General features: G+C 41.7%; 1 pseudogene; it reads right to left on the bottom strand.

Annotated features, from left to right (window-relative positions):
* The window catches only part of LOC147421305 (uncharacterized), a 60,232-nt pseudogene extending 39,801 nt beyond the window's left edge, over window positions 1-20,431 (bottom strand).
* Between the last annotated feature and the right edge of the window lie 4,546 nt (window positions 20,432-24,977).

The following is a 24,977-nucleotide window of genomic DNA, read 5'->3' as shown; positions in this document are numbered from 1 at the left end:
CAAAAAAGAAAAGGGTGGTAATATAAATATATGACTAAGGTGACATTTTTGGGAAGAGTATAATGTATGTGTCGCCACAAAGGCTAAACGAAGAGGGGAAATTTACTCTAGATAACTTAATAGCATAGAAAAATATATACACATATGAGGAAGTGGACGTTGAGTAGGCTGACAAATGTTGCAAAAAGATGGTTACTATTTTATGCCACTCATATTAGCCCTCCCCCAATCTTCTTTTTCTTCTTTTTTTTCTCTCTTTTTTTTGTCATTTTTTCTTTTCCACTTTTTTTTTTTCAATAGGAGGAGTGTCATGCACTCTTTTACTCCATGAGACCTGCTTTTCATTACCTCAATCCCATAAATCGGAGATGGGAGGGTTGCCTTGGGTATGTTCAGATTTCAAGGCTGGTTCTTCTTTGCACATCAAAGCTTTAAAAATAGGTGGAGCATTTGCCAAGCCAAAGGGAGCCATGTCAATTTGGAGCTTAGACGATGTAAGCAGATGACTGCCTATCAACGGATTCATACGTTGAAAGTAGGGCTTTAATCTCCATCCATTGACTCTGGTCTTGTGGAGTTTTCCTGATAAATCTGCTAATCTGTAACTACCATTCTCAAACTTTGTTTTTATCATGAAAGTTCCCTCCCATCTTTGCAAAAACATTTTGTCAAGTCGAGTATCAAGTCGGTTATCATAGCGAAGAACCAACATACCTTCATTCAATCCTTTCCTCTTGAGCTTCTTGTTGATTTTATCCCTTTGGCTTGTCGCTTTGGTGATGTATTGATCAATGGACTTTTCTCTATCTAGCTCAAGTCGTTGGAGATCTAAGATCCTTTCATGTAGAACCTCTTTTGGTTTTTTTGCCACTCTTGCAAGAACCCGCAAGCTTGAGAGCTCTACCTCAATGGGGAGAAGTGCTTCCTGTCCATAAACTAGATGAAAAGGGGTGAATTGGGTAGATACCTTGAAAGATGTTCTATACGCCCAAAGATCAGCCGTGAAATGGCAATCCCAATCATTACGCCGGTCCACAACCTGCTTAGAAATGATCTTACATATCATTCCATTCACTTTTTCCACCAATCCATTGCATTGAGGATAGTAGGGTGTGGAATGCAGGTGTTTCACTTTAAACCTCCTCAAGAGATCATTCAGAAGGTCAGCCCTAAAACCCGGGCCTCGACCTGATAAGATTTCTAGCGGAGTTCCAAACCTACTACTAATATGATAGAAAATAAACTTTGATACCTCTTCAGCTGTGATTCGGGTTGTGCTTGTTGCTTCCGCCCATCGTGTCATGTAGTCAACACCCATGATGATGAAAACCTTTCGTGTAGAAGTACGAGGTAGGGGACCTATTGCATCCACACCCCACTTTTCAAAAGGGCCATAACATATTATTGGGACTCGAGGCTCATATGTTAGTCGTCTATCCCCAGCAATTTGGCATGGCTTACATGTCTTACACCAATATTGGACATCACGATGTAAGCTCGGCCAAATAAACCCTGCTTGTAAAATCTTCCTACTTGTAATATCTTGAGAAAACTGACCACCACAGACATCATCATGACATGAAATTAAGAAGAATTTTCTCTATCTCTTGCACACCTGGTACTCTCCTCAAGACCAAATCTTTCCCTTTGTGATATAAATCATCCCCGATCAACTGGTAAGGTGTGGCCTTCTTAACTAGTCTATGTCTTTGCACCTTGTCTAAGTGTTTGGGACACTCACCTGCTTGTAGAAAGAAGATAATGTCTTTTAGCACCTCTTGACCTTGATATTTGGGTTCATATAGTTTCACACCTCCTAACGCCATTTGAAGCTTTTCATTTGCGAGTAAGTCTGCTTCCTTGTTATGAGTTCTCACACCCTTCATCAAAGCTCTTACATTACTAAGCCACTCAAACAATGTACGATTCTTGCACCTCCAAGTCCCTTGGATTTTCCTGACCACTAGGAAAGAATCACCTTTTATAATAAGTCTTTGTATGCCTAATTCTTTGCATTCTTCTAACCCAAGGGTTAGAGAAGCATACTCAGCCTCATTGTTAGAGTGAACACTAGGTAGAGTGATACCTTTTCTAACCATTACCTCCTTTTGTGGTTTCAAAATGATGATTCCCCCTGCTGCTTTGTCTTGTTGGCGTTGATAAGCTCCGTCAAAGTATAAAGTATGGGCATTATCAATCTCCTTTACTTTGAACTGTTTTGAGCCTTCCTCTCTTTGTAGTCGTGATCCTTCCCTTTCTCTCACTTTGTAGGTGAGAATGTCTGCACGTCCTGCTCTTGTGCTATCTTCTACAAGGAAAGTGTATTCAAATTCTTGGAGTTCAAGCACCCACTTTTCTATTCTAGATGAGAGGCTCATGTGTTGTACTACATATGGTAGATTGTGCTCTAAGGTGAGAAAAACAAATGGCACAGGGAGAAGATACGATCGAAACTTCCTTACCGCAAACAAGATTGCGAAGACCACTTTCTCCATTTCAGTGTATCCCTTCTCGGGCGGAGTCATCACCTTGCTTTCAAAATAGATCGGCCTCATGTATGATGTTTTAGGATCTTTTTGCATCAAAACAACACCAATTGCTTCAAAACCTACACTTGGAGTGACATAGTAGGTCTCCTTTGGATCTGGTGGCATTAGGATTGGGAGAGAGCTAAGAATGCCCTTCACTTCCTCAAAACATTTTGCATGTTCCCTCCCCCATTCAAATGTAGATTGTCTTGCCAACCTATGCAAAGGGGCGATGGCTTCTGCTAGGAGATGGATGAAGCGAGACATGTACCTCACTTTGTGGTTGAAGGTCATTAGCTCCTTAGTTGTTGTTGGTGGAGATAATGACAAAAGGGCCTCTACTTTAGAGGGATCCACTTGAATTCCTTGTAAAGAAACCACATGGCCTAGCAAAACCACCTGAGATTCATCGATATGACACTTCTCTGGGTTGAGTTGTCCCCCAAATTGATGGAGCCTCTTAAGCCCCTCTTCAACCTTTTGGCAATGAAGTGATGTACAACTATAAATACAGAAATCATCCATAAAGACTCTTATGGATTTTCCAAAGAATGGCTGAAATACAAATATTGTGAATCTCATGAAGGTGCTAGGAGCATTGGTAAGCCCAAAAGGCATTACTCTGAATGCAAAACATCCCCAAGGTGTGATGAAGGTGGTTTTTGGTTGGTCTTCTTCTGCTATTCTAATTTGAAAATATCCTGAATACCCATCACACACAGTGTAGCATTTGTGACCTACTACTTCATTCAAAATTTCATCTTGGAAAGGGAGAGGGAAGTGGTCCCTCTTTGTCGCAGCGTTGAGGGGTTTGTAATCCACGCAGACCCTCCACTTACCATTCTTCTTGGGAGTGACTACAATAGGTGATGCCCATTCGGAGCTGGATATTGGATAGATGAAGCCAGCCTTCAAGAGTCGATTCACTTCTTGTAGGAGAGCCTTTTGTTGCACAGATCCTAGTCGGCTTAACTTTTGAGCCACAGGTTTGGTCCCTGGTTTCAATTCAATTCGATGCTCTATGACATCTACACCTCTTATTTGTGAGTAGTCAGTGATAAACAAATTGGGATACCTCCTTAACATATTGATGTAGGACCTCTTCTCCTCACAAGTAAGATCTTTTGCAAGCATCTTCTCAAATCCTTCTTCAAGGTGGTGGCATCTTTCATCCCCTCGTGTGTGATTGTCTGATGGCTTTTCTTCTATTGGAACATCTTGAGTGTTGGCGTTGACTACAATTCCCATTACCTCCAAAGAAGACTCCTCTTCACTAGTTGATGCACTGGTTGATGCTTCCTCATCACTTGAGTAAGGACTCTCCTCCTCGCTCTCTTCATCTGCCCTGGTTTCATAGTTGATATCTAGTTGCTTTCCTTCTCGCCAATCATACACCACCGGTTGACCCTTCTTAAGAATCAAACGACCACTTCCCCATTTTTGATCTGCAATGAGCCAAGGCCTCCCTAGGATGATGGGATAGCCCTCCCCCTTAGCTAGCATGACGTACATATCCACTCGTGCATCTATGTTACATACAGAGACTTTTACATTTTCAATGATCCCCAAACACTTCACACTTGAGTTGTTGGCTAGCCTAGCTTGACAATTAGAGGACTTTGTAATTTTAAGCCCTAACCTGTTCATTGATTTTTCCGTGATCACACACATTTGAGCTCCACCATCAACATATACATTAGACACCTTTTTACCCCTTATGTAAGCATCCACAATGGGTTCCACATCTTTTTGTAGCTTTGAGGCCACAACCTTAATGGAAAGATTTGCTTTCTTTTTTGGAATTCTTGTACTTACCAACTTTGGCCATTGCCTTCTTACTTTGGCTGATAGGTGTAGAAGTTGAGGCCATGAAATGTTTGGCTTTTGGGTTTGTAAATCCTCCAGGATGTTGTAGGGCTCTAGCTCCTTTCCCAATGGGAAGTCGTTGATACCAATTTCCCTTCACCTTGATCTTTTCTTCCTGCTACTTTCAGCTTCTTCCATCATTGACTTCTTCTTCTTGTCCCTTCTGGTTGAATTTGTTCCTTCACTTCTCATGTCTTCATCCTTATCATGTGCTCTTGTGCGTTTTTCTGCCGGCATAACATCAAAGTTTAGAGTATGCTCATCTATTACCTCTTCTAGATTGAGGTTGTTGACTCCTCTCTCTTACTCCTCATGTGGGACGGGAGGTATATTTGCTGGTGGTGGTGGTCGACGAAGGATTTGTGGGCCTTGAGCTTGTTCTTGCTGCACAGTGAGAGGAGGCGGTCTGGGGGGATATATCTCTCCCGGAAGTCGCCTTGGATGTGGACAATTGTACATGCCATGGCCCATTTCATTGCAATTCCAACATCGCAACTCTTGAGCTTGTCTTCGTTGATTGCGATTCCCTTCTCTTGGTTGTCATTGTTGAGGTAGGCCTTGTACTAGATTCAGAGTGAGGTTCTCAAGCTGTTGAGTTAGCCTTTGTAAAACCTCTTGTTGAGAGTTATCTCCTATTTGTGAAGATTGTGTAAGAGGGGCCCTAATTGGTGCTTCCATGGTTTGTGAAGACTCCCTCTCACTCACTTCATTCAAACCCCTTGCTCTATGTGCTTGGAAGTGTAGTTTACTAAACTTGATGATGGCTACCTCACGTGCTTCTTCGAAGGTGGATGGGAATTTTAGCTCTACTTTAGCCTTTAAAAGCGGATACAAGCCAACCATGAATCTCTCTTTTTTTAGACATTTAGGTGCACCACCATTATTTTCTAATGTAGCCTCCCACCTACCCCATAGATTGACAAAGGTTGCTTCATAAGAGGGATATTATTCAACTGATACCTGCTTATGTCCAATAAGACATTTCCATAGTCCTTCAGAAGTATCACCTTGCCCGAACTTGGAGAGGAAGCTTGCTCGCAGTCTCTCCCAATTGGACTTGATTTGGGGTTGTAAGGACTCATACCATGCTTTAGCTTCTGCTTTTAGAACCAACGGGAAGGCTCGTAGCTTTACTTCCTCTTCATCTCTCCCAGATATGAGATGTGCCATCTCCAAGTTGTCAAGAAACTCTTGCGCATCTTCCCCACTTCTTGCATAGAACGTGGGAAAAGAACTTGACATTTTGTTTAGACTTTTTGAAATCTCTTTTTTTTAAAGAAACTTTTCTCTTACGGGCCACACAAGATTATTGACACTATAAATCTGATTACATTAAAATGAAGATGTACACATGCATTGTTAATTCGTACTTTATCATAGGTAGAATAAATGGATTAATTGAAGCATTGATTTCATTGAGGCGAGTGGATCCAAATATCCTCCTTATGATAGATTGAAACCTAAACTTAGTTGCAATGATTATATGAATGGATTTCCGAGCAATAGGCCTAAAAGGTTCATTGTTTTGATCGTGATTCATGTGCCACTCCTCGTTGTTGGTTTGAAGACCTCGTTCCTTCATATGGCCCTTGAGCACCCCTTCACCACTCCTTGTTCCTGCCTTTAAAACAAAATCAAAACGTGAAAATAAAAAGAAGTTTCATAATTGATGATTGGAAGTATAATTGGATTGGGTGATGCCAGTATTTCTCTAAGTCTTTCTGCACCAAACATAAAAACAATGCGTTGCTGGAAAAAGACTTTTCTATCTATGTGAACATTTACTCTAATGTGTTGTGCAAAATGAAATGGATAGATGGGAACTCCATTGTTCATCACTAAAAAAATTGAAGGTCACTTGGAAATATGTTCCTCAGTGGGGGCACCACTTTATCAGGGCGACCTTTTTGAAATGGGGCCTCTAAACCCAAACCAATGGGCCTACCCTCACAAAATGTTCGTAAAGAGGTACGTACACTACTTGGGGCACCACCTTCTTTTGGGAGTGGAGAAGGAAACCAATCAAAATAACATTTGCACTCACCCACTCAAGCAACACACTTTGAAAACCCCCTTACTCTATATACACTTTGGACACTTGAACACCATCAACGATTATGCAACCCAATGCCGTGCATCAAAATGAAATATGCAATTTGTGGAATAGCATTCACCTTCTCCCCATAAGAATACCCATAATACATCCAAACTCTTCCTCTCTCAAGCACTCATCAAAAAATCATGCGCACAAGACTTGCCTCTCAAACACACAAGAGAATCACTTACATCAAACTAACACACTTTGCATAGAGAGCTCATCTCCATCTATGCAATGCCGTGACACAAATAAAATCACCATGAGAGGTAGCCATATGCATATGTAATGAAGCAAAAGAGAGTTGGAGTGAGAAATTTCTTTAGACCAATTGAATAAGTGTGGAGAAACAAACCAATGGTAAATTGAGAATAGAACACTTACTTGATTTCTCGCACGCCTTTTAAGGGGAGGACAGACGTTGGCTAAGCATCACGAATTGCGACACTTGAAAGTTTTGAAGATGATTTCATGATCATTAACATAACCATGAGAGAGATCATGATGTATTTACAAGTTATTGAGGTGCTACAAATGATTTATTGGGTTGATGGAGTAAGAGATTGTAGAATGGAAAGAGTGGAGAATAAAGTTGCACTTCCTCCAAAGAGGAGGGTTAGGAGGGAGGATGTGAAAGAGGGAGAGTTGGGGTTTTCTCTACTATTGATCAAGAAACAACATGAAGTTGAAAATATAGGTGTGTGTCTTTGAGTCTCTCCAAGGGGGCCTATTTATAGTTGTGTAGGAGTGGGATTATGCTACACTTAATTAGAGTAAGTGATTAGACCTAATTAAGTGTCCTTTGACCACTCATTGAATATTGGACATAAAAGGGACTATTTATTCACCAAAAATATCATTTTAAACCGTGAAGGCTCCATAGGGGTGCATAATGTAGGTGGGCCCCACCATGAGGCCCTACGGGTGGCTCCTGCGGGGTATCTCAACTTGTCTGTCTTGGCATTTAGAAAGCATCTTTAGGTTGGTCCCATCACATGCAAGTGACCTTGAACACTCATTGCTCTTCTAGAAGATGAGTAGGGGAAAAATAAAATCTCACCCTCTTGATTTACTTGATTTACAGTTCCCTTTTGCTGCGAATCTGACTGATTTACACTATTTTGACCATAACGTTTTACTTGTAGCTCGGAATGACATGCTTCAAAAGGCAAAATTGACCTTCTCAACATGTTTGATATGAATTTGGACTATTCTTCACGCCCATGCACCAAGGAATTCAGTTTGGAAGGTCCACACTAGGCTAGGGAACCTTTTGCTTCCAAGTCTTCTTGTATGGGCCCTTTGCTTGTATGCATCCAAGGGGAATCATGCTTTTTCAAAAGGCTATGATGCTTTAAAAAATAGAGGAGGGCCCAATATTATTTGCTTGTGAAAAGAATATACAATTGGAGTTTTTTTGAAAGGAGAGAAACTATATGTATATTCTTAAGAGATATTGGGCCACCTATGTAGGGGACATAGAAGACTTGTAGAGAGGGACCATAATCTTTGGTAAAGACAAGTGGAGAGTTGATTTCCATGGGAATTTATCTATATGGGGTGGAAGATGGATATATTATTTTTCTACTACTAATTCACAAGAGGTAAGAAAGTTTGGGGGTATATAGTTGGTTATTGTATGATTATTCTATTTACAAAGCAAAAAAGAAAAGGGTGGTAATATAAATATATGACTAAGGTGACATTTTTGGGAAGAGTATAATGTATGTGTCGCCACAAAGGCTAAACGAAGAGGGGAAATTTACTCTAGATAACTTAATAGCATAGAAAAATATATACACATATGAGGAAGAGGATGTTGAGTAGGCTGACAAATGTTGCAAAAAGATGGTTACTATTTTATGCCACTCATATTAGCCCTCCCCCAAGCCTAGAGATATTCATATCTTTAGGAGGATGGTGTTGCTTCTTTTTCTTCTTCTTTTTTCTCTATTTTTTTTGTCATTTTTTCTTTTCCACTTTTTTTTTTTCAATAGGAGGAGTGTCATGCACTCTTTTACTCCATTAGACCTGCTTTTTATTACCTCAATCCCATAAATCGGAGATGGGAGGGTTGCCTTGGGTATGTTCAGATTTCAAGACTGGTTCTTCCTTGCACATCAAAGCTTTAAAAATAGGTGGAGCATTTGCCAAGCCAAAGGGAGCCATGTCAATTTGGAGCTTAGATGATGTAGGCAGATGACTGCCTATCAACGGATTGATACGTTGAAAGTAGGGCTTTAATCTCCATCCATTGACTCTGGTCTTGTGGAGTTTTCCTGATAAATCTGCTAATCTGTAACTACCATTCCCAATCTTTGGTTTTATCATGAAAGGTCCCTCCCATCTTTGCAAAAACTTTTTGTCAAGTCCAGTATCAAATAGGTTATCATAGCGAAGAACCAACATACCTTCCTTCAATCCTTTCCCATTGAGCTTCTTGTTGATTTTATCCCTTTGGCTTGTCGCTTTGGTGATGTAGTGATCAATGGACTCTTCTCTATCTAGCTCAAGTCGTTGGAGATCTAAGATCCTTTCATGTAGAACCTCTTTTGGTTTTTTTGCCACTCTTGCAAGAACCCGCAAGCTTGAGAGCTCTACCTCAATGGGGAGAAGTGCTTCCTGTCCATAAACTAGATGAAAAGGGGTGAATTGGGTAGATACCTTGAAAGATGTCCTATACGCCCAAAGAGCAGCCGTCAAATGGCGATCCCAAGCATTAGGCCGGTCCACAACCTGCTTAGAAATGATCTTACATATCATTCCATTCACTTTTTCCACCAATCCATTTCATTGAGGATAGTAGGGTGTGGAATCCAGGTGTTTCACTTTTAACCTCCTCAAGAGATCATTCAGAAGGTTAGCCCTAAAACCCGGGCCTCGATCTGATAAGATTTGTAGGGGTGTTCCAAACCTACTACAAATATGATCAAAAATAAACTTTGATACCTCTTCAGCTGTGATTCGGGTTGTGCTTGTTGCTTCCGCCCATCGTGTCATGTAGTCAACACCCATGATGATGAAAACCTTCCCTGTAGAAGTACGAGGTAGGGGACCTATTGCATCCACACCCCACTTTTCAAAAGGGCCATAAGATATTATTGGGACTCGAGGCTCATATGTTAGTCGTCTATCCCCAGCAATTTGGCATGGCTTACATGCCTTACACCAATATTGGACATCACGATGTAAGCTCGGCCAAATAAACCCTGCTTGTAAAATCTTCCTACTTGTAATATCTTGAGAAAAGTGACCACCACAGACATCATCATGACATGAAAGAAGAATTTTCTCTATCTCTTGCACACCTGGTACTCTCCTCAAGACCAAATCTTTCCCTTTGTGATATAAATCATCCCCGATCAACTGGCAAGGTGTGGCCTTCTTAGCTAGTCTATGTCTTTGCACCTTGTCTAAGTGTTTGGGACACTCACCTGCTTGTAGAAAGAAGATAATGTCTTTTAGCTCCTCTTGACCTTGATATTTGGGTTCATATAGTTTCACACCTCCTAACGCCATTTGAAGCTTTTCATTTGCGAGTAAGTCTGCTTCCTTGTTATGAGTTCTCACAATGTGTTGTACCTGCGTTGCTTTAAAACCCTTCATCAAAGCTCTTACACTACTAAGCCACTCAAACAATGTACGATTCTTGCACCTCCAAGTCCCTTGGATTTGCCTAACCACTAGCAAAGAATCACCTTTTATAATAAGTCTTTGTATGCCTAATTCTTTGCATTCTTCTAACCCAAGGGTTAGAGAAGCATACTCAGCCTCATTGTTAGAGTGAACACTAGGTAGAGTGATACCTTTTCTAACCATTACCTCCTTTTGTGGGTTCAAAATGATGATTCCCCCTGCTGCTTTGTCTTGTTGGCGTTGATAAGCTCCGTCAAAGCATAAAGTATGGGCATTATCAATCTCCTTTACTTTGAACTGTTTTGAGCCTTCCTCTCTTTGTAGTCGTGATCCTTCCCTTTCTCTCACTTTGTAGGTGAGAATGTCTGCACGTCCTGCTCTTGTGCTATCTTCTACAAGGAAAGTGTATTCAAATTCTTGGAGTTCAAGCACCCACTTTTCTATTCTAGATGAGAGGCTCATGTGTTGTACTACATATGGTAGATTGTGCTCTAAGGTGAGAAAAACAAATGGCACAGGGAGAAGATACGATCGAAACTTCCTTACCGCAAACAAGATTGCGAAGACCACTTTCTCCATTTCAGTGTATCCCTTCTCGGGCGGAGTCATCACCTTGCTTTCAAAATAGATCGGCCTCATGTATGATGTTTTAGGATCTTTTTGCATCAAAACAACACCAATTGCTTCAAAACCTACACTTGGAGTGACATAGTAGGTCTCCTTTGGATCTGGTGGCATTAGGATTGGGAGAGAGCTAAGAATGCCCTTCACTTCCTCAAAACATTTTGCATGTTCCCTCCCCCATTCAAATGTAGATTGTCTTGCCAACCTATGCAAAGGGGCGATGGCTTCTGCTAGGAGATGGATGAAGCGAGACATGTACCTCACTTTGTGGTTGAAGGTCATTAGCTCCTTAGTTGTTGTTGGTGGAGATAATGACAAAAGGGCCTCTACTTTAGAGGGATCCACTTGAATTCCTTGTAAAGAAACCACATGGCCTAGCAAAACCACCTGAGATTCACCGATATGACACTTCTCTGGGTTGAGTTGTCCCCCAAATTGATGGAGCCTCTTAAGCCCCTCTTCAACCTTTTGGCAATGAAGTGATCTACAACTATAAATACAGGAATCATCCATAAAGACTCTTATAGATTTTCCAAAGAATGGCTGAAATACAAATATTGTGAATCTCATGAAGGGGCTAGGAGCATTGGTGAGCCCAAAAGGCATTACTCTGAATGCAAAACATCCCCAAGGTGTGATGAAGGTGGTTTTTGGTTGGTCCTCTTCTGCTATTCTAATTTGAAAATATCCTGAATACCCATCACACACAGTGTAGCATTCGTGACCTACTACTTCATTCAAAATTTCATCTTGGAAAGGGAGAGGGAAGTGGTCCCTCTTTGTCGCAGCGTTGAGGGGTTTGTAATCCACGCAGACCCTCCACTTACCATTCTTCTTGGGAGTGACTACAATAGGTGATACCCATTCGGAGTTGGATACTGGATAGATGAACCCAGCCTTCAAGAGTCGATTCACTTCTTGTAGGAGAGCCTTTGGTTGCACAGATCCTAGTCGCCTTAACTTTTGAGCCACGGGTTTGGTCCCTGGTTTCAATTCAATTCGATGCTCTATTACATCTACACCTCTTATTTGTGAGTAGTCAGTGATAAACAAATTGGGATACCTCCTTAACATATTGATGTAGGACCTCTTCTCCTCACAAGTAAGATCTTTTGCAAGCATCTTCTCAAATCCTTCTTCAAGGTGGTGGCATCTTTCATCCCCTCGTGTGTGATTGTCTGATGGCTTTTCTTCTATTGGAACATCTTGAGTGTTGGCGTTGAATACAATTCCCATTACATCCAAAGAAGACCCTTCTTCACTGGTTGATGCACTGGTTGATGCTTCCTCATCACTTGAGTAAGGACTCTCCCCCTCGCTCTCTTCATCTGCCCTGGTTTCATAGTTGATATCTAGTTGCTTTCCTTCTCGCCAATCATACACCACCGGTTGACCCTTCTTAAGAATCAAACGACCACTTCCCCATTTTTGATCTGCAATGAGCCAAGGCCTCCCTAGGATGATGGGATAGCCCTCCCCCTTAGCTGGCATGACATACATATCCACTCGTGCATCTATGTTACATATAGAGACTTTTACATTTTCAATGATCCCCAAACACTTCACACTTGAGTTGTTGGCTAGCCTAGCTTGACAATTAGAGGACTTTGTAATTTCAAGCCCTAACCTGTTCATTGATTTTTCCGTGATCACACACATTTGAGCTCCACCATCAACATATACATTAGACACCTTTTTACCCCTTATGTAAGCATCCACAATGGGTTCCACATCTTTTTGTAGCTTTGAGGCCACAACCTTAATGGAAAGATTTGCTTTCTTTTTTGGAATTCTTGTACTTACCAACTTTGGCCATTGCCTTCTTACTTTGGCTGATAGGTGTAGAAGTTGAGGCCATGAAATGTTTGGCTTTTGGGTTTGTAAATCCTCCAAGATGTTGTAGGGCTCTAGCTCCTTTCCCAATGGGAAGTCGTTGATACCAATTTCCTTTCACCTTGATCTTTTCTTCCTGCTACTTTCAGCTTCTTCCATCATTGACTTCTTCTTCTTGTCCCTTCTGGTTGAATTTGTTCCTTCACTTCTCATGTCTTCATCCTTATCATGTGCTCTTGTGCGTTTTTCTGCCGGCATAACATCAAAGTTTAGAGTATGCTCATCTATTACCTCTTCTAGATTGAGGTTGTTGACTCCTCTCTCTTACTCCTCATGTGGGACGAGAGGTATATTTGCTGGTGGTGGTGGTCAACGAAGGATTTGTGGGCCTTGAGCTTGTTCTTGCTGCACAGTGAGAGGAGGCGGTCTGGGGGGATATATCTCTCCCGGAAGTCGCCTTGGATGTGGACAATTGTACATGCCATGGCCCATTTCATTGCAATTCCAACATCGCAACTCTTGAGCTTGTCTTCGTTGATTGCGATTCCCTTCTCTTGGTTGTCATTGTTGAGGTAGGCCTTGTACTAGATTCAGAGTGAGGTTCTCAAGCTGTTGAGTTAGCCTTTGTAAAACCTCTTGTTGAGAGTTATCTCCTATTTGTGAAGATTGTGTAAGAGGGGCCCTAATTGGTGCTTCCATGGTTTGTGAAGACTCCCTCTCACTCACTTCATTCAAACCCCTTGCTCTATGTGCTTGGAAGTGTAGTTTACTAAACTTGATGATGGCTACCTCACGTGCTTCTTCGAAGGTGGATGGGAATTTTAGCTCTACTTTAGCCTTTAAAAGCGGATACAAGCCAACCATGAATCTCTCTTTTTTTAGAAATTTAGGTGCACCACCATTATTTTCTAATGTAGCCTCCCACATACCCCATAGATTGACAAAGGTTGCTTCATAAGAGGGATATTATTCAAGTGATACCTGCTTATGTCCAATAAGACATTTCCATAGTCCTTCAGAAGTATCACCTTGCCCGAACTTGGAGAGGAAGCTTGCTCGCAGTCTCTCCCAATTGGACTTGATTTGGGGTTGCAAGGACTCATACCATGCTTTAGCTTCTGCTTTTAGAACACACGGGAAGGCTCGTAGCTTTACTTCCTCTTCATCTCTCCCGGATATGAGATGTGCCATCTCCAAGTTGTCAAGAAACTCTTGCGCATCTTCCCCACTTCTTGCATAGAACGTGGGAAAAGAACTTGACATTTTGTTTAGACTTTTTGAAATCTCTTTTTTTTAAAGAAACTTTTCTCTTACGGGCTGCACAAGATTATTGACACTATAAATCTGATTACATTAAAATGAAGATGTACACATGCATTGTTAATTCGTACTTTATCATAGGTAGAATAAATGGATTAATTGAAGCATTGATTTCATTGAGGCGAGTGGATCCAAATATCCTCCTTATGATAGATTGAAACCTAAACTTAGTTGCAATGATTATATGAATGGATTTCCGAGCAATAGGCCTAAAAGGTTCATTGTTTTGATCGTGATTCATGTGATACTCCTTGTTGTTGGTTTGAAGACCTCGTTCCTTGATATGGCCCTTGAGCACCCCTTCACCACTCCTTGTTCCTGCCTTTAAAACAAAATGAAAACATGAACATCAAAAGAAGTTTCATAATTGATGATTGGAAGTATAATTGGATTGGGTGATGCCAGTATTTCTCTAAGTCTTTCTGCACCAAACATAAAAACAATGCGTTGCTGGAAAAAGACTTTTCTATCTATGTGAACATTTACTCTAATGTGTTGTGCAAAATGAAATGGATAGATGGGAACTCCATTGTTCATCACTAAAAAATTTGAACGTAACTTGGAAATATGTTCCTCAGTGGGGGCACCACTTTATGAGGGCGAGCTTTTTGAAATGGGGCCTCTAAACCCAAACCAATGGGCCTACCCTCACAAAATGTTCATAAAGAGGTACGTACACTACTTGAGGCACCACCTTCTTTTGGGAGTGGAGAAGGAAACCAATCAAAATAACACTTGCACTCAACCACTCAAGCAACACACTTTGAAAACCCCCTTACTCTATATACACTTTGGACACTTGAACACCATCAACGATTATGCAACCCAATGCCGTGCATCAAAATGAAATATGCAATTTGTGGAATAGCATTCACCTTCTCCCCATAAGAATACCCATAATACATCCAAACTGTTCCTCTCTCAAGCACTCATCAAAAAATCATGCACACAAGACTTGCCTCTCAAACACACAAGTGCAATTGAGAATAGAGCACTTACTTGAATGCTCGCACACCTTTTAAGGGGAGGACAGACGTTGGCTAACCATCACGAATTGCGACGCTTGAAAGTTTTGAAGATGATTTCATGATCCTTAACATAACCATGCGAGAGATCATGATGTATTTACAAGTTATTGAGGTGCTACAAATGATTTTTTGGGTTGATGGAGTAAGAGATTGTAGAATGGAAAGAGTGGAAAATAGAGTTGCACTTCCTCCAAAGAGGAGCGTTAGGAGGGAGGATGTGAAAGAGGGAGAGTTGGAGTTTTCTCTACTATTGATCAAGAAACAACATGAAGTTGAAAATATAGGTGTGTGTCCTGGAGTCTCTCCAAGGGGGGCTATTTATAGTTGTGTAGGAGTGGGATTATGCTACACTTAATTAGAGTAAGTGATTAGACCTAATTAAGTGTCCTTTGACCACTCATTGAATATTGGATATAAAAGGGACTATTTATTCACCAAAAATATCATTTTAGACCGTGAAGGCTCCATAGGGGTGCATAATGTAGGTGGGCCCCACCATAAGGCCCTACGGGTGGCTCCTGCGGGGTATCTCAACTTGTCTTTCTTGGCATTTAGAAAGCATCTTTAGGTTGGACCCATCACATGCAAGTGACCTTGAACACTCATTGCTCTTCTAGAAGATGAGTAGGGGAAAAATAAGATCTCACCCTCTTGATTTACTTGATTTATAGTTCCCTTTTGCTGCGAATCTGACAGATTTACACTATTTTGACTTGTAGCTCGGAATGACATGCTTCAAAAGGAAAAATTGACCTTCTCAACATGTTTGATATGAATTTTTACTATTCTTCACGCCCATGCACCAAGGAACTCCGTTTGGAAGGTCCACACTAGGCTAGGGAACCTTTTGCTTCCAAGTCTTCTTGTATGGGCCCTTTGCTTGTATGCATCCAAGGGGAATCATGCTTTTTCAAAAGGCTATGATGCTTAAAAAAATAGAGGAGGGCCCAATATTATTTTCTTGTGAAAAGAATATACAATTGGAGTTTTTTTGAAAGGAGAGAAACCATATGTATATTCTTAAGAGATATTGGACCACCTATGTAGGGGGCATAGAAGACTTGTAGAGAGGGACCATAATCTTTGGTAAAGACAAGTGGAGAGTTGATCTCCATGGGAATTTATCTATATGGGGTGGAAGATGGATATATTATTTTTCTACTACTAATTCACAAGAGGTAAGAAAGTTTGGGGGTATATAGTTGGTTATTGTATGATTATTCTATTTACAAAGCAAAAAAGAAAAGGGTGGTAATATAAATATATGACTAAGGTGACAGTTTTGGGAAGAGTATAATGTATGTGTCGCCACAAAGGTTAAACGAAGAGGGGGAATCTTAATAGCATAGAAAAATATATACACATATGAGGAAGAGGACGTTGAGTAGGCTGACAAATGTTGCAAAAAGATAGTTACCATTTTATGCCACTCATCATTTCAGAACACAACAAATTGATAGTAGAAGAAACACGTTTGACAGTGGGATAATGGTTAGTTTCATGAAAAAGAGCAGGGCCAGTGCTAGAGACACGAATGAGAGCACTAGTAACCTGGATTACTGTGGTCTGGTCTCAGATATCCTGAAAGTAAGCTTCAGGCGGTTTGAGATGTTTTTGTTGGATGTGAAGTGGTTCAAGGTGATTACTTTTGGTCGCAATGCAACGGTACGCAGAGATGGAAACAAACTTGTGCAAATAGATTCTACAAGGACTTGGACAGATGCAAGCGACACATTTGCTCTCCCCGAACATTGCGAGAAAGTGGTCTTTGTATCGGACCCTTGAGAGGGAAAATGGTGGTTTGTGGTTCAGGTTGCTCCAAGAAATAAACAAGTATTTGAAGGGCAAGATCTCCTGGAGGAAAGTCAATCAGACGACGTGCATACTACTGTGACATTAGATGAGATGGACGAAGGTATGGCAGAGAAATCTGACAGATATACGAGGGATGATGCAGACGAGCCAAAATTGACACTTATAGATGAAGATGCAATGGATGAAGACAATCTGCCAGAACGAGTTGGGGTAGAGTTATGTTTGCAATTAGAGATAGAGGATGATACGGTGCAAGATCTTATCGATGATGCCTCACTCGTCGAGGCCTAGGCTTGTAAGTGTTTGTGTGAAGACTTTGACTTCAAATTAAGCTTAAAGTTAATTTAAACAACTGTGTTCTGACGCTTTATTTTACTTTCTTTGTGCAGGACTTTAGTATGGCAGACGAGATTCCAGATCCCGCTTCCATGAGTGCAGATGCATTCATGGGCTTCGTTACACGGATGTCGCCTGGTCAGATGGCAGAGGCTTCTCAGTACTGGGTAGCCAGAGGCACGGTTACTATGCCTCCGGGCTTCACACCCGAGGGTCCGACGCCTAGGGGGGGGATGCCTACGGGGTTCAGGACGCCTATGGGTACGACACCTTCTTCTCCCATCACGGCGGCTTCGACACCTAGGGGTGGGATAGAGGCGGGTACGTCCTCATCTCCACAACACAGGCGCACTCGTCGATCTCGGCGATCGTCAGGTGGAGGTGGTGGTTGCTATGGAGGAGGGTCCACAGATGCTTCGATCCCTCCTCGCTCACGACCCCAGTCTTACCCAGCCACACCTCTCGACACACCTCGGACACCTTGGGGGACACACGATCCTAGTGCCTCCAAGATCTATACTGTACGGGGAGATGGTTCTGTTGACATGGATAGAGTCGGGACTAAGATGCGACAGCGGATTCGCCAGCTCGTGGAGCTGCAGTTTTCGACCAGCATTCTGACGTCTTGGGATCAACAAGAAAAGGAAAAAGTCACTTACATAGTGGAGACCATCATGAGAGAGTATCAACGGTGGATCAAGGGTGTTGCACGGGACACCATCAAACATCAACGAGATGCAGCTCGGAAGGCTTTCAGGACCAGCTCACCGAAGCCTTCGGGCATCCCACACAAGACGTGGCTGCAGATCAGAGAGGATGAGCGGAAAGCGGCCACGCGGTTCAGACAGCAGCATGAGGCCGCGCACGTACGACAGATTACTAGGGGGACATCTGATCTTGGCAGCGGAGGCTTCGACACCTTTCGCTATGAGTTTGTGAGTTTCTAATCCAATCTTAACTATGGCGTATTTTAAAACGTGATAAATCATGTATTCTTATTACTTTGATTTTTGTATAAACGTAGAATCTTGCGATGTATCGAGCTCCATCACACGAGGAGGAGTCAGATGGATATCGCAGAGGTATCTATGAAGTACTGAATGATCTTGAAGCTTCAAGAGAGCCTGTAGACTGGGAGGCCTTACAGTCTCGCTGAACGCTTGAGGTGAGACGTTAATATGTGTGAGTTGATTTAATTAAGTCAGTATATGTGAAGTAATATCAATACTAATTCTGTGAGTTGTCCTATGTGCAGGCTGCGACGCCTAGTCATTAGTGGACCATATTTCATCTATATGCTTTGTGAGACACAGACACGCTTCTGTGTCTCTTTTTTGTACAAACAATTAGTGTTGAGATAGTTATTGTTTCCCTTATGGTTATGATTATTGTCATTGTCATTGTATAGACAATTATTGTTTCTCTTTCTGGTTATGTTTATGGTTATTGTTAATTTTGTTTATGGTTATGGTTATCTGCATTATGGTTTTGATCAAAGTGGTTATAGCCGGTTATGGTTTTAAGTTATGGTTTTAATTTATGGTTTTAAGTTATGGTTATGGTTCGTTATGGTTATGCTTTTAAGTTATGGCTATGTTTTCAATTGGTATAGTTGTCTTTCATTGGCCTTAAATCTCATGTGAGATCCTACATGGATAGCATGTAGGATGCGTATACATGATATGGTTTTTTTTGAAAAGTATATGTAAAAACAAAGGGAATTCTGCCAAAATTTTTGCGCGCGGGAGCATGGTTGATATTTTGGTGCTACTCGCTATCTTGGGCGGAGGCAGGAAGTCTGGCTGTGGCTGTGTCCATCTTTTAACTGGGCACAGGCCAGGCTACCTGCCCTCTGCCCAAGAGAAAAATTTTCTGCTATGGTCGTCGCTATGTCCGTCACTATGCGCATCGCTATACGCGTCGCTATCCACGTCTCTATATACGTCTATACCTGCATCGCAAATAGCGACTGGTTTCTCAGCGACACGGATAGCGATGTACATAGCGACGCTCCGCGTCGATATCTGCGTCGATAACACCTTTTTTTGTTGTAGTGATATGTGAAACTGAATTAGTTTCCCCCTGAGGTAAGGTGCACATCCTTACTAAACCCAAGGGTGTCCTCATGGTAGTCAGGTCCCTGCTTTCCATTTCTAGTTGGAACTGATCATACCCTGAGTACAAATCTCCCATAGAATATATTGACCTCCCTGCAAATGCCTCTGCAAACTCATCGACAATTGGCCCTATACCCACATTTTTTATTGTCACCTTATTTACAGGTTGCATATCCTGAATAAAGCGTAAAGAACCATTTTTCTTCGGAACAGTGAACCACTTGTTTGAATAAGTAGCACAAGAAGGCTCCAAGATACCCATCTTGATCTTTTCATTAAGCAACTCAATGAGTTTTGGCAAATGAGCCTTTGGAATAGGAATAGGTCTCAAGTTCCAAGGTACATGAGGGATAGTGAAGATCACCATAGGAGCAACAGTGGATGGATCAACACACCCTATCTCATAAGGCTCAAATGCAAAAGCTTTTCCATGTTTGGCAAGCATGTCTTCAAAGCATATCTTTTCAGCTTTTGTCAAACTGTCCTTGCAACCAACCTTTAACTCTTTCAAAGAATCCTTTGTGAACTTGTGTCCAATCTTGCTTGGGTCACAAAGGCTAGGTTGCAAAGCAGCTTGTTCCATCTTATTTGTGCAGTCTTTTGGTAGAGGTAATGCCACTGGTTTCACTTTCTTTGCCACGGACTTATACTTGGTCTCCACTCGTGCATCAACACTTTGAGAGTTTTTGAAATCCTCAATGACCTTGTACATTTCTATTGAGCATACTTTCACAACCTCACTTCCCATATGCAAATTGAAATCCATTAAAGACTCCAAATCTTGCATAGTATCCACAAAAGAACACTCATCAAACACACTTGCAATGCATTCTTCATCTTCTAGCAAACCATTCATCTTCAAACATCTTTGTACACTATTTACATGTTGTTGTTCACTCCGCTTTAAGTCCTCACACTCTGTAAAAGCAACAGATCCATAGTCTGATAATCCTACAAAACCTGTAGAAAATGTATCCTTTTCATATACATCATGCGAGAACCTTTCTCTTCTTGTACCACTGCAATATTGCTCTACAATGGTACATGGCCAAAACCCCTCATATCCCTGTAGTCCTTGATTTCTTTGTTCGTCTTTGGCAAGGGTTGCTCTCTAAGACTTTCACGATTCCTTTCATGGTCCACACAAACAGTAAGGAACTGTACTGCACGCTTCCCATCCGTGCTCCTTATTCTTGCATAAGCTGACCCATCATCCATCACCTTGGTGTCCATGCCAGTAGCAGTGATGTATGGCTGCCCAAGGATAAGAGGATATGTAGACATCTTCTGTACAAAGAAATTTTGGTCATCTTTAACATCCCCTATAGTCACCTTAACATTTGGACAAGCTCCGTACAGCTCCTCTGATGAGTTGTTTGCTGCACGAATCATCCATCCATGATTTATATCAATTGGCCATTTTCCTTTTTGATAAAGACTCTTTGACATGAGGTTAATTTCTGACCCATGATCTATCAATGCAATGTATGGCTCTTCCAAGTCTCCCACTTTTACCAGCGTCTCAGTAGTTGCTCTTGCCCACTGACTATTCAAGTAGTAGCTCTTGTGAGTGGTCTCCACTTCATCTTCATCATCCAAGAAGCGAACGTGTTTTACTTCTCCCCTAGACTTGTAGCATCCAACAATAGCTTCATCACCTTGTTTGCCATAGACCTGTACACCCTGTGCATTTCAAGTCTCTGCTTCACCCTGTACATGGATAGATTCAGTAAGAGACTTCCGCTTCCTCTTTATGATATCAATTAGTTCTTCGTGGAATTCCCGCTTTGCTATACCAAGGACCTCACCCAAGGTAAATTCCACCTTAATGTTTAGAATCCTCTCTTCCAAAACCTTTTTGAGATCCGTTGTTGCCTCTATATCGGATTGGAGTTTGTAGGCCGGACCCTTTGCTTTGGATTTTGTTGCATCCTTCTTCTTGTCTTTAGAGGCTTCTTGCATAGGCACTTCAGGGACAGGCATTTGTTGCGGGGAAGGTGATCTAGGAGGCAATGTGTCATTTCTACCTCCACTCCTCGTTGCCCGCTTTGAAGTCCCTTCATCCCCATTCTCGCGCCTACGTTTCTCTTCAACAATGGCTTCATTTTCTTGACATTTGGCAATATATGCATGCATTGACAAAGAGTCCACAGGGTCATTCCAACCTGTTTCAAGCCGAATGCAATCTCTAGCTTCATGTAAAACCTCTGTAGTCATTTTACCCTTCATAGCAGACTCTATAGCGCATGGCCATAGCTCTCCAATGCCATTAGATTCCTCTTCTCCAAACTTGATTGTTTCTTTTCTTCTAATAGGATCCACCTTCAACCCATAGGTGGGTGCCTGAACCATTAAGATGGCATGGCTAGTAGCCATGTCCTCAACTAGTTTCTTTATCCCGCCTTTGCCAAAGTTTGTTCCCAAGAGCTTACCTGTTTCACTTAAGTGAATTTTTCCATCTTTAAAGAAAACAAGCTCCTTTGTCAAAGCGTCTTTAAAACTTTCACAATCCCTCCTTCCATGGTCAGTACTATCGCACCATATGCATCTATTTACAAAGCCTTCTCTGTTTTGAGGCCTTTGCCTTGTAGATTGTCCTGATGGTTGCCCCTTTTCATCTAGCCTTGTAAGCTTTAACTTGAGCTCTTGCATTCCTTTGACAATATCATCTAGGATGGATTTGTCACTCTTTGGAACCACAATCACAGGCTTTATAGGACTCTCAGGAACACTTGGGGATTGAGTAGGGTTGACTATCATCTTATCTCTTCGTCGTTGTCGCTTAGCTAGCAGTGAAATGGCGTCTTCGACCTCATTCCAATCAGTCTTCAAACCCTGTTCCGCATCCTTATCCTCAAGTAGTAACTCTAACTTCTCTTGAATATCTTTACCTGTGGCTTGCAAAAAGAGCTCTGTCTTCTCCGAGTTTAGATTAACCTTTTCAGTTCTTGAAAGTTGTTCATAACGGCGTTCGAATTCCCTTAGCAGTTCGGTAGGTGAGAGCCCCTCTTTTGGCCAAACTACCCACTCTAAGAAAGTCCTCTTTGTTACCCTTTTAGAGTCTTCCATGAAATACTCTTCCTTCAAGGCTGATTTGAATGCTTCCCAAGTTGCCCCATGCTCATCTCTAATTCCCCTTACATGCTCTCTGATCTCAGGAACCACAGCAAGTTCAAAACTTTGCACCATCTCTGCTTTGGGCACTCGATGAAGCTCCATCTCCTTTACATATCCACAAAGATAATTTGTTACATATTTGCCTTTAAATTGGTCCAATTTATTCACCACATATTGAAGCGCTTTGGTTGAGGAGAGCTCCCTCCTTTCTACAGCTTGCTGCTGCTGCATAAACACTGCAAAAGCTTGAAACATTTGCATAGTGGCTGGATCAAACCGAACCCCCTGTTGCTCTTGTTGCTCCATAACTTTAAAACTTTATTTGAGACCTTCAATGAATATTTTGAACCCTCACCCTAGCCTACTTCGCATCGGGTTCACCAAAAACGTGTCAAGAAGTGCTCACTGTGACTAGGAAAGTGCCGGGCCTCTGACTGTGAGGATTCGTTGCAAAATCAAGCAAGGCATAGACGATTTGAAGCCAAAAACACACTAAAAAAGAACAAAACTCCAGCCATGAAATCTCCACTTTGAAAAAGAACCAATACTAACTCAAAACTCTTGTGTGTGTGAAGATTAGGTGTAGCCTCGCTCCCAATTGCACAGATGCAGTGCTCATTCGACTTGTTAAAAACCCTAAATTTACGCTTCGACTCTTCGTCGTCACCATTTCATGGAAGCTTCAGTACTTCATTGGAGAAGCCCAAGTAGTTATTTGAGGAGGGGAAACCCTAATTGGAGGCCTCACAGGCTCAACCATGTAGTGGAAGCAGCACAGGACTGCACTAGCACCCTGTAGAGGAATGGTTGTATTTCCGTGCTCATGTGCCCAAATGAGCTCATTCTTGGCTCTACAAATTCCCACACAACTTGAGAAACAACTCCAGCATCGTTGATGTGGAATTTTGAGCTATTTTGAGCATTTTCTAGGTTATTTTTGAGCATTTTTAGGCCATTTTTAGCCATTTTCCGCCCAAAAATGTCACTTTTTGCCTGTAAAAGCCCAAACAAGCTGGGAAAAATCCCTAAAATTGTGGAAAAGTCCCATTGGGCTCAGATTTCATGTTGAACCTCATTTTCCGACTTGGTAAGCACTTTGGACACGTCTTTAACACCAACGCACGAAACCTGCTATTTTTGGCCGAGATTGCCCACATTGAAGTTTCTAGGCAAAACGAGCGTGCCACTTCGAAACACTTGACATTTGTACATTCCTAAATCAAATTAGGCAAATATTTATGTGAAAAAGCATTCCATGGTACCACGTGTAGGGCTACGCCTGCCCGGTAAGGTATGTACACGACTGCAACCGTGACATTCATTTTCGCATATATCACACTATGTACATTGTAGCATTTGGTCCCACACATCATAAACATTAAGAGTGAGATAGATAATTTAATTTCACATTATGAACATGCCATTGCACGACACTGTGTCTCGACTTAATCATTCTCGTGCATCATGGATGTCGTGGGTTGCTCTCGTTGGCTCCCCTGCCCCGAATCTACTACTAGGAGGCAAATGTGATGGTGTGGCTGCAAATGTCGGACCTACTACCACTACCTCGATTCGTAGCCATTGATTCTCTGGAATGTAACTTCCCCATGGGGCTTGGCATAGAATAATGAGGTCGACTGAAAGAATCAACTACATGAGTCCTCTCTCCACCTGTTGTCATCGGGTCTGACATGACAGTTGTAGGTGCTGGTCTAAGTGGTCTTGGAGTGAAATAATACTGGTGAAGTGTTCCCCCAAAGTACGTATATCCTTCCAACTCCTTTTTATTGATTGCTGTGTATCGTCTTCCATAATTGTCGTATGCGAAAATTTTCGTTTTTGCTCCCTCTGTATAGGTGAAGAAATAAAGTCTTTTCCACTCAGTCATCTCTCCAACATAGGGTACATAGGGTTCCTCGTATCTATAATAGAGATCTTTCTCTCCATTATTATACTTGTATAACCCCAAGTAGACATTATCCGTGTTGACTCTCAAAGTTTCATTTTCTCGCCTTAACCTCACATTAGGTAAGCTCATTGTTGGTGCCTTTTCCTCATGTTCCTCATCTATTTTCGCTTTCGTGCCCATCAATCCCCACTTGTCTACAATGTTAGGATTCAGGACTACCAAGTACATGATACCCTCATCATCTAGGTCCTATCTCTGCTATAGCTCACAGGCACTAAGTCCTTGAACTCACTTGGTCTATCTTCTATTTTCACACAGTAGCGGTCCATACCATCTTTGTATATCTTGGCACCTTGCTTGTTGTCATATTGATACTTGATGAATAATAGATTCATTGTGGCTGAGAGGTCTGATGGCTTAGTTTTAATTGTCCCAAGTGTTCTATGAAATACTTGTAAGATCTCTCTGAAGAAGTATCGGAGATGCCTTCTTCAAGGATCGGCTCTAACGGTCGTACTACACCTTGGTTTACACTCTCCTCCGTTGATAAAACACTTGCTTGATCCGCTAAATTTCAATTTCGGATGTTGATTTGTTTTCTTGATCTCAAAAACATGAAGAAAGTGGGATTTACTGACTGAATCCAAATCTCTTACCTGGAGATGGAGTGATCTTCCAACTCCTGCGACTGTATGGATTGTTACTTGATCGGTCTCTACAAATGAATACACTTGATGGCTATGAGATCACTGT

This window comes from Adiantum capillus-veneris, chromosome 28 (genome assembly GCF_014529385.1).
Source record: "Adiantum capillus-veneris isolate H3 chromosome 28, ASM1452938v2, whole genome shotgun sequence".
Taxonomy (NCBI): domain Eukaryota; kingdom Viridiplantae; phylum Streptophyta; class Polypodiopsida; order Polypodiales; family Pteridaceae; genus Adiantum; species Adiantum capillus-veneris.
Note: the sequence above shows the minus strand (reverse complement) of the source record. Positions and strands in the feature narration are given on the sequence as shown.